The sequence below is a fragment of the Cornus florida genome, unplaced genomic scaffold (genome assembly GCF_030987335.1).
Source record: "Cornus florida cultivar Cherokee Brave unplaced genomic scaffold, ASM3098733v1 CherokeeBrave_3.0.0_Hap2_Chr01, whole genome shotgun sequence".
NCBI classification, from domain to species: domain Eukaryota; kingdom Viridiplantae; phylum Streptophyta; class Magnoliopsida; order Cornales; family Cornaceae; genus Cornus; species Cornus florida.
Window position 1 is genome coordinate 38,851,831 of NW_026775571.1, and position 11,396 is coordinate 38,863,226.

An 11,396-nucleotide genomic window follows, 5' to 3' on the forward strand; every position below is an offset into this window, starting at 1 on the left:
CAGGTTAAAATTTTCCAAGTGTTAGATGCAGGCATGATGTTCGATCAATCGAACTTTTCTTGAGATTGATCGAACAAACAAAAATTCTTCCATTTGCATTGCATCCTTAGATATCTTCATACACAGGGTCTATTAGATGTGTAGCTTCCAAATGTCTTTGGAAGACCTATCCTTCAATGTAGGGTTTTTGTCTCTGTCCAATAACCTTGAAAATGTTCCCCTTTTTCAAATTTTGAATTTCAACCGCTCCATGCGGTGCAACAGAGATGACTTCATAAGGACCCTCCCATTTGGTTCTCAATTTCCCCGAAAAGAGTTTTAGTCTAGAGTTGAAGAGCCAAAATTTTTGACCGGGTTCGGAAGACTTCTTCACAATATGCTTATCATGAAAAGCTTTGGCATTATCATAAGCATTATGTCTCAACTCCTCTAACTCACTCAATTATAACAACCGGTTCTCTCCGGCCTTATCAAGGTCAAGATTGAGCTTCTTAACCGCCCACAAGGCTTTATGTTCCAACTCAACCGGAAGATGGCAAGGCTTTCCATATACAAGTCTATAGGGAGACATGCCAATGGGAGTCTTATATGCCGTTCGGTAAGCCCACAAAGCGTCATTTAACTTTCGTAACCAATCTTTCCGAGTGGTGTTAACCATCTTCTCAAGAATATGCTTAATTTCCCAGTTAGACACTTCTACTTGCCCACTTGTTTGAGGATGGTAAGAAATGACTACTTTATGAGTAACGGAGTACTTAAGAAATAAATGCCTTAGGAATTGATTACAAAAATACTTTCCTCCATCACTTATCATAGCCCTAGGTATAACAAAACGAGCAAAGATATTGGACTTGATGAATTAAATAACCACAGAATGGTCATTTATTTTGGTAGCACATGCCTCCACCCACTTAGAAACATAGTCAACGGCAAAAAGAATGTATTGGAAACTATAGGACATAGGAAATGGACCCATAAAATCAATGCCCCATATATTAAAAATTTCTACAACAAAAATGTTGGTTAAGGGCATCATATCTCTTTTTGACATTGAACCCATCTTTTGACATCTTTCACATGACTTGCAAAAATTATAGGCATCTCTATGGATAGTGGGCCAAAAGAGCCCACTTTGAAGAACCTTCAAGGCGGTCTTCTTTGCACTAAAATGCCCACCACATGCAAGTGTATGACAAAACACAAGGACACTTGGAATTTCGCTCTCCGGAATGCATCTCCTCACAATTTGATCCGGATAATGATGGTACAAGACAGTATCTTCCCAATAGTAATTCCGGATGTTGGTAAAGAAACGATTCTTTTCGTTCTTTGACCAAGAAGTTGGAAGTTTGCCAATTGCCAAATAATTCACAATGTCAGCAAACCAAGGCATTTGTCCATTAGAAACTTGGAAAAGTTGTTCATCCGGAAAAGAATCACGAATTGGTGGACTAGGGAAAGGTTCTATTGATAACCTAGAGAGTTGATCGGCAACCACATTTTCGGTGCCTTTCTTGTCCTTGATTTCAAAATCGAATTCCTGAAGAAGCAAAATCCATCTAATCAATCTAGGTTTTGTTTCTCTCTTTGTCAAAAGATGTCTCAAGGCAGCATGATCAGAGTAAACAACAACCTTAGAACCTAAAAGATAGGATCGAAATTTATCAAGAGCATACACTACGACAAGTAATTCTTTCTCGGTAATGGAGTAATTCAATTGAGCTCCTGAGAAAGTTTTACTTGCATAGTATATGGCACAAGGAAGCTTTCCTACTCTTTGGCCCAAAACCGCTCCCATGGCATAATCAGAAGCATCACACATAATTTCAAATGGCAATAACTAATTGGGAGGTTGCATGATAGGAGTTGATGATAATAAATCACGCAAATTTATGAAAAGTGTCTAGGCATGCTTAATCAAAGACAAAAAGAGTTTCCTTGGCAAGGAGATTACACAAGGGTCGAGCAATTTTGCTAAAGTCTTTTATGAATCGGCGATAGAAGCCGGCATGATCTAGAAAGGAACAAACCTCTCTCACCATTGAAGGTGGTGGTAATTTAGCAATAAGCTCCAATTTTGCTTTATCTACCTCAATCCCCCTCTTTGAGATGACGTGACCCAAAACGATACCCTCTTGAACCATGAAATAGCTCTTTTCCCAACAAAGAGCAAGATTTGTTTCACGACATCTCTTAAGCACTAGATCCAAATTTTTGAGGCATACATCAAATGAAGACCCAAAGACAGAAAAATCATCCATGAACACTTCTAGATACTCTTCCACCATGTCCGAGAAAATTGACATCATACACCTTTGGAATGTGGCAGGGGCATTGCATAAACCAAAAGGCATCCGTCTATAAGCAAATGTGCCGAATGGACAAGTAAATGTGGTTTTCTCTTGATCCAATGGGTCAAAGGCTACTTGATTGTACCCCGAATAGCCATCAAGGAAGTAATAGTACTGTTGTCCGGCCAATTTTTCTAGAATTTGATCAATGAATGGCAAAGGGAATTGATCTTTTATAGTGGCAGCATTTAATTTGTGGTAATCAATGCATACACGCCATGAATTGGCGGTACGCTTAGAGATTTCCTCACCCTTTGCATTTTCAACCACGGTAATCCTCGATTTCTTGGGAACTACTTGATTCGGACTCACCCATTTGCTATCGGAGATTGGGTAAATGATTCCGACATCTAAGAGTTTAACAACTTCCTTTTTTACTACCTCCTTCATGTTAGGGTTAAGTCTCCTTTGGGCATCTCTAAAGGGTTTTGCATCCTCTTCCATAAGTATGCGATGCATACAAATAGAAGGGTCAATTCCTTTAAGATCTGCCACACTCCATCCTATGGCTTCCTTATTTTCTTTAAGCACATTTAAGAGAGCGTCTTCTTGATCTTTTTCAAGACTTGAAGAAATGATAACCAGAAGAGTCTTTTTGGTCCTAGGAATGAATACTTGAGATTAGAAGGTAGAGTTTTAAGCTCAAGAGTTGGTGGAGAAACTAAAGATGAGACCGGTGGAGTGCTAGAGAGTGGAGGAAGAGGTTCTATTGGCATTTTCCAAGATGGAAAATCTAAGCTTGCAACAGATTCCATAAGATTGCTTCCTTCATCCATTGATTTTTCATCATCAAACCCACAATTTCCATACATTTTAAGCAGACAAGAAGCAAAATGATCATTGGATGGAAGAGATGAAAGGTTATCCTCGATTGGTTGTTTCATGACCATGATAGGAATTGATCCCTCAACAATCTCATCCAGCACATCTACAAGACAACATTCGTCTTCATCTATGGGATGTCGACTTGCGTTGAAAACATTAAGCTTGACCATCATGTTACCAAATGAAAGATCCATAATCCTGAATCTACAATTGATGGTTGCATTTGCGGTGGCAAGGAATGGCCTTCCCAAGATGATCGGGATGTGATTGGTGGGATTGGCAACCGGTTCGGTATCAAGAACTACAAAATCAACCAGGAAGTAAAACTTATCAACTTTGATGAGTATGTCCTCAACCATGCCCCTAGGTGTTTTGATGGATCTATCGGCCAATTAAAGCACCACCGAGGTTGGCTTCAACTCATTCAAACCTAGTTGGACATACACGGAGTAAGGAAACAAATTAACACTTGCACCTAAGTCAAAAAGAGCTCTACGAACTTCATGGTTCCCAATCACACATGAGATGGTCGAAGCACCGGGATCTTTGAAATTAGGTGGAGTGTTTTGTTGAATAATGGAGCTCACTTGCTCCGTGAGGAACACTTTTTTAGGGCTTAGTTCCTTGTTCTTCCTCTTTTGTGTGCAAAGATCTTTCAAGAATTTTGTATAAGGTGGAATTTGCTTAATGGCATCCAAAAGAGGAAGATTGATGTTTACTTGCTTAAAGACTTCCATCATGTCATGTATTTTCCCTTCTTGCCTCCCATAAAGCGAAGTTTCTTTTAGAGCATAAGGGAACGGAGCTTTTGGCTCATAAGACTTTGCAATTTGAGGAGATGATGGAGATGATTGAGAATTCCGGTTAGGAACATTTTCATTCAAGGAAGTAGGAGTGGAATTGGGAATTGGATGGGTGACAACTTTAGGTTGCACCGATTCACTATCTTCCTTTGGTAGTTCAACCCTATTGTCCACTTACTTACCACTTCTCAAGGTGGTGATGGCTTGCACTTGAGCTTGGGAAGAACACCCCGATGTAGGGTTTGCTTCCACACAAAATTGGGCTTTTGGATTCCTTTTAGGTTGACTATGTAATTTCCCAATTTCTCTTGCATTCAATGCATTAGCTGTGATCCCAATTTGGGCTTCTAGCTTTGATATGGATTGAGAATGGGAATGCAACAAGTTGGTATTCATCTCTAAGCTACCCAAAGCTACCAAAACCTTATCTTTAAATGTAGAATTGCTAGAAAGCGCATGAGGATAATGAGAGCAAATTTGCGAATCATACATTTGAGGATGTGAAAAGTGATTGGTTCTTTGATGAGATAAAGAAGAAACAAGTCCTTGGGAACCTCCTTCCCTTTTATGAGGTGGAATATATTTGCCTTGAAATTTTTTAGCTTGATGGAAATTCAAATTTTCATTCCACATTGGAACATATGCACTTGAGTAAAGGTGAGCAAATGTAGCATTGGCTTGTTCAAAGTGCTCATTGAATGCATGTCCATGGGGACAATCGAAAGTGGTATGTAAAACACTTGAACATGTCATGCATGGCTCACTAAGATGAGAAGTATGATGAAGAGAAGGTGATTTTATAACCGGTTTTTGACTCAACAAGAATTGATCAAGTTTTTGAGAGAGAGTTTTAACCTCGGCTACAATATCTAATGGATTCTCTATTTGACGTACTTGCAAGTCTCTTTTCTTTTCCTTCGAACTATGGTCAAACTGAGAAGTATAATATTTTTGCAAGGAGTTTTCGCTCATTTTCTCAAAGAGGTGCCATATGTCATCCTCATGTTTTCCAAAATATGATCCTCCCCATGATGTATCGACTATGTCCTTATGAATGTCAGATAGACTCTCATAGAAATATTGAACCACTTGCCATTTCGGAATGCCATGATGTGGACATTTGCTTAGCAAGTCATTCAATCTTTCCCAAGCCTTATGCAACCATTCCCCTTCCCTTTGAGAAAATTCTCTAATTAAAGCACGCATTACATTAGTCAAACTTATGGGGTAAAATTTTTTCAAAAATTCATTTTGTATTTGTGCCCAAGATATTATTGAATTTGTCCCCAAAGTATTGAACCAATGTTTTGTTTTATTTTTTAGTGTGAAAGGGAAGAGAAGTAGCCTAAGAACTTCCTCCGGGACATCCATATATCTTATGGTGGAACATATTTCAAAGAATTCATTTAGATATTTATAGGGTTCCTCATCATCTAAGCCATAAAAGAGTGGACACATTTGAATAGTCTTAGGCTTGATTTCATATTGATTCGCTTCAAAATTAGGCAACACAATACAAGTAGGTGCATGATATGCATGAAGATTGTAATGATCACGAAGGACCATTGGAGGAATTAGAGCTTGAACTCCGGGACCATGTTGATTAAGAGGGTGGTTTGTATGAAACGTGGGTCTAAGTAGCCAAGATTACCCTCTAGATTTTCCATGTGAAAACCTAGGACGAATGATAGAACAAGGACTACCCAAGACTTCTAGCGACACACGAAACACAACAAAACAAGCAAGCACTTCTCCTTCACAACAAATCAACAATCAAAAAACTTCCTCCACATACAATGTTCCCATACTCCCATGCTTTAACAATATGCAAGAAAAGTAAATTGCCTCCACGCGGGCTCACGATTTATCTAAGAATTAAAATACAAGCCTCCACGCGGGCTGACGATTTAACTAAGGGATGAGTAAAGAAAAGCTCACAAAGGTCCTTTAGCACTTCAACTCCAAATTTATAGCTTAGCTTAGCAATTTTTAGATTTTTAGCATTTTTCCTTGCTTGCTTAGCTCCTTTGCTTGCATGTTCCTTTGCTTGCTTCCTAGCTCAATTCTCTTTGTCAATCAAGAACAAACACAATAAGTAACAAAAATTGAAAACAAAGTAAAGACACGATTAAAAGAGTACTAACTCCTAATTGATTCCACAAACATGACGTTGCCAATCAATCAATCCCCGGCAACGGCGCCAAAAACTTGGTGTGTGTCGTCAATTCAAACCCAAAGTTTATGCTTATGTGGCCAAGTTTTACATTTAGAAATTGCCACTACTACCTTTTACTAAAAATATAGCTAGGGTGAGTAGGGATCGTCCCAAGGGATTGAGTGTCATACTAGGTTGAGGGATAAAAATTAGGGTTAGTAGGTCGAGTGATCAAAATAGTGGTTGGTTGGTTGAATTAAACTAGATGCAAATTAAACTAAGGTAAACAATAATGCAATAGAGAGAATAAAAGAGAGAGAGAAATCTTGGGGTTTAGAGATCACCACTAAGCATAGCTTTTCTACACCTTTAATGCATGATTAATGAGGGGAAGAACATGTATTGCAACAAAATGTGTGTGTGTGGTTGTTCCAACAAGCATGGATGACAAATTAAGCATATATTGTTTAAACAACATGGTGGATAGCACAACATATCAAATTAAGCCATTAATCCTTTCTTTAAGCTCACAATCCAAACACATCACAAGGTTAGAGACACATGTTACTTGCTTTTCATAAGTATGGAACATCAACAACAAGCATGGATTGTCCTCCCATTTAACAACTACTCTACAACTAAGCTAATGGCAAGAAATTAAACTAATTAAACTATTACAAAAAGTAATCCTTTTCCTTATATAGGTAGGTCAAATGACACCCAAAATGAGCTGGGGTCATACAGCAAATATTCCCCAATGATTGGATAAGGGATAATTTTTTGTGAGCTGAAAATTTAACTTTTTCGCACTAGAGGAAGTTTGATCGATCGAACCTTGGACTTAGATCGATTTAACATGGCTGAGATCTATCGAACTGAAGTTGGATCGATCCTCAATGGCGGTGCCTTTTTGGATAAAAACAAATCTGAGATATTTTGAAGATATTTTTGAGAAAAGGACAAAAGTGGTTGGTAGGGTGGTACAACTGGATAAGATCAATCATTTGAATAAGGACAAAAATGTTCGATAGATCAGGAGAAGGAAGTTAGATCGATCGAACTTTTGAGATCTTTGAATAGGGACAAACATGGCTCAGATCTATCTTGAAGTGTTGAGATTGATGAAAGTTGGATCGATCGAACTTTTCTTGAGATCGATCGAAGTTGCTGAAATTCCACCATTTGTTTCCTTTTGCTCTACTTTACTCATTTCTTTGATTCATCCTAGAATTGCTTCAATTATGCTCTTATTTGGCTAAGTTAGCTTATTTTGGGGATAAGTACCTAAAAATGGAAATAACACGAAATTAATACAAGACGGTACAATACCAGTTACAAACGAGTGCGGAAAGGAATACACAAGAACTGAAGATTTTTACAAACAAAAAAAAATTGCTAAAAACTTCCTGCCGAAACCTTCATGGGGTTACAGTTTAAATAACATTAGAAAAGATAAACAGTGCTTAAGAGGATAAGAACGAATCTCTCTTTTACTGTTTGAAAAAGTGGGTGTCGGCAACTTTCACTATTGATGAATAGTTTGTCGGCAGCTTTCGATTACTTTTGCTTTTGGAAAAGTAGACATGACAACTCTTTCTTTCGTGTGCTGGATATTTTGCAGTTGAGTGGAGAAGAGTGTCGGTTTATCCTTCCATTGCATTGATGATGTTATGGAGTTCATATTCATCAAGTGGAGGGGTGCTGGCTGGTGATTGTGCATCAGCAATATCCCATTCGAGATTGAGTCGTTCGGCTCCATCTTTGACATAAGAGGGGATATCCAGTGTAGTCATGCTAATGATTTCTTTTAAGAATGCTTTAGAAGTTTGGATGTGGTGTTCTCCATTGCCATCTCCATAATAGCAATTGACTGTGGTAACAAAGAGTCTGCGTCCGTCACAATAGTATAATACTGGTTCTTGATTGTAATAAGAGCCATCAAGAAGTCATCGAGCAGTGTCTTGCAGATGCAAGAAACTATGAATTTCAAAGTAATACGGATTAAGGCTGGTAGCAATTTCCTCTGAATTCAGTAGACAATTATACTCATACTCATCATGTGCGATGAGCTTGAGATACCATATTTGATAAGGTTGAAAAAATCGAGTTTTTTCTCGACTACCAATAGTACTAGAAATCCAAAAGGTAAGGTGTCGGCTATAGTTCCAAAGCTGGCTTACTTTGTAAACCATGGATTTGATCAGGGCAGGAAAATGTTGGTACGAATCATGGGAGGAAAAGGTAAGTTTGTTCACAAATCCCCAATCTACTGGTTCCATGGACCAGTCAAAACTAGGAATGATAAAAAAAGGCAAACATAGGGACTCTTTTGCCATTATAAAGCATATCAAAGGTATTGATATCTTCATGTAATGTCTGATAATAAAATCGAATGACAGCATAATGATCTTCAATCTTTTGGTAGATTACACGAAAGAGATCTGGAGGGAAAACGTTTCTTGCTTTTTCAAGAAGACATATACGGTTGATTTTTGCAAACGTATTTTGTGGAAAATCTTGTTCTCCTACCAACTGGGCAAGTTTAAGAAAACAATTAATTTGTGAAAGAGAAAAATCTTTTTCCCAGTCAATAGTAAGACAGATCTGGATGCAAAGCTGTTTAAGCTTAGTCGTCATGGCTGCTTGTTCAGCTATGAGGGCTGTAAGAGAACTCAGATGTTGTCTGAATTTCTTATGTGCACCAAGTTTATGTGCTTTCCATACATTGTTAATTTCTTCGTAAAGATCGTTCGGAAGACCAGGGTTGTAGAAATTGTTGATTTCTGCAGCATCTGGAGTTTGAGAAAACATTTTTTGTGATGCTTGACCCACATTATAGAAAACTGTTTGGGCTTCTATAAGCGTATTATAAGCTTTAAAACAAGAACCATTAAATGAACGAAGCTGTTTAGAGCAGTCATTCCAGGTCTCATAAATGCCAGGGTGGTGACCGGCAAACACCACGAACCATTTGTTTGGCTGTGATGGAATTGGTTTAGTTTTTGCTTTTTTAGCAACAGTGATCCAACCGTCTTTATCTTTAGGTGGATAGTTGTGTTCATCCATCTGTATACATGGAGAGAGAAATATCTAGGTTAGATACGTCTGGAGGTCTGCTTAAGAAATCTGCAAGAAAATTGTTAGTTCCTTTGATATGTTCAATAGCAAAAGAATATTGAGCAATTACATTATACCATTTTAAGCGACGTCCATCTAAACAATTCTTTTTATTTATAAGGAAATCTTTTACTGACTGGTTATCAGTACGAATAATAAAATCTTCTGGTGCTAAATAAATGTGAAAGCGTTTAATTGCTAATTTTATTGCCAGAAGTTCTTTTTCATAAATAATATAATTCTGTTCATTTGGTTTGAATTTGCCAGAATTATATCCACATATTAACTCTTCTTGTTGAAGTTTTTTTGTGATAGGAGCTTTGCAAGCTCGGATCAGGGGATAAGAAGGAGTATCGTCAACCCATTTGTCTTTAGGAATGGCTTTTAAAACACATCCCCAACAGAGCTCGGAGGCATCTGTTTCGAGAATAAGTTTATCTCCATTTTGAGGAAAATAAACTTCAGGAATATGGACTAAATCAGCTTTGATTTGTTTGATAATGGTGGTATCACTATCAGTCCAATCAAAAACTACATTTTTCTGTAGCTTCTTTATTAAAGGAAGCTCTTTCTGAGATAAGCCTTTAATAAAAGTGCATCCATAATTCAAAATTCCCAAAAAGCTTTGGAGTTGCTTTTTATCTTGAATAGTGTCAGGAAAATCACGGATTTTAATAATGTGATCCTGTAGCTTTATACCTTTGTGGGTTAAAACTAGGCCAAGAAAATCAATAGATTCTTTTTCAACATCTATCTTGGTTGGAGATAAAATGATTCCATAACGTTTTAGTTTTTCTGAAAGACATAGAAGGTGCTTTTTATGTTCTTCTCTGGTTTTACAGAAGACTAAAATGTCATCAATATAAACAACAACAAAATCTTTAAGGTCATTAAAGATAGAATCCATCCATCGTTGATAGATTTGTGGTGCTGTATTAAGGCCAAAAGGCATAACGGTCCATTGATAATGTCCGCGTAGAGTACTGAAGGCCGTTAAGGGTTTGGATTTCTTCCGCAGTTTTATCTGCCAAAAACCTGCTTTACAATCAAACTTACTAAAGATTTTAGCTGCGCGAGTTTGATTTATAAGAACATCTTTTCGAGGAATGAAATATCCATCAAATATTAAATGTTCATTAAGCCGTTTATAGTTGATAACCATTCGGGCTTTACCACGTTTTATCTCACTATAGTTTCTAACCATAAAAGCAGGGCTGCTATGTGGGCTGTGTGTTCGCTCGATGAGTTTCTTTTCAAGGAGGTCGTGAAGCTGTGCGTTAAATTCATCAATGTCTTTGCGAAGGTAGATCATTGGTTTGACTCGGATAATGATATTGTCGTCTTTGAGTTTTAGGCTGCAAAAACGAGGGCTTCTCTTCCAAAGGTTAAGAGGATTTTCAGAGAAATTTTGACGTAAAGAATTATATAACCAATGAGTATCAGTTAAGACTAATAAGTCGTTATCTCTTTTTGGTGGAGAGAATTTTTCATTGCACACAGAGGCTAAATTCTCTTGGATTTGGATTTCAACGACTGTTTGGTCTTTTAAAGTTAGAGAAATAGTCTTCTCTTTTAGTTGCAAAGGGAGATAACTATAGATAAAGTTACATCCTAAAATAAAGTCACCATGCATATATGGGAAGCAAAGAATCTTTGGGATACTGAATTTTTTGTCATTAAGCCAAATAGCAACGTCTTTTGCTTTAAACTGGATAACATTCATGGCTGCTTCAGCATCAATGCCTTGAACACCTATGGGGTGTTTCATCTGCTGCCATTTTTCAGATGGGATAGCATTATATCGACAGCAACTGGTAGTTGCGCCTGTATCGATTAGAACACAAAGGCTATATGGTTTATATCCTTCGAAATTAAATATACCATTTACGTAGGTATACTTACACTTTTTTCCTTGGGAAGGAGCGATTAAAATTTCATCATCGCCAGTGCGAAAATGAAAAAATTTTGCAGAGTTCATTGAGTGATTTGAACCAGGCAAAAAAGGAGCATTACCGCTGGGGTCAACAGGGGCTTTTCCTTTTTCAGTCTAAGTAAATTTGCGCCGAAGAAGTGTATCGACAGATATACGAGGAGGCAAGATTCGTTCCCATCCAGGGTTTCTGGCTGAAACTGAGCGTTGTAACT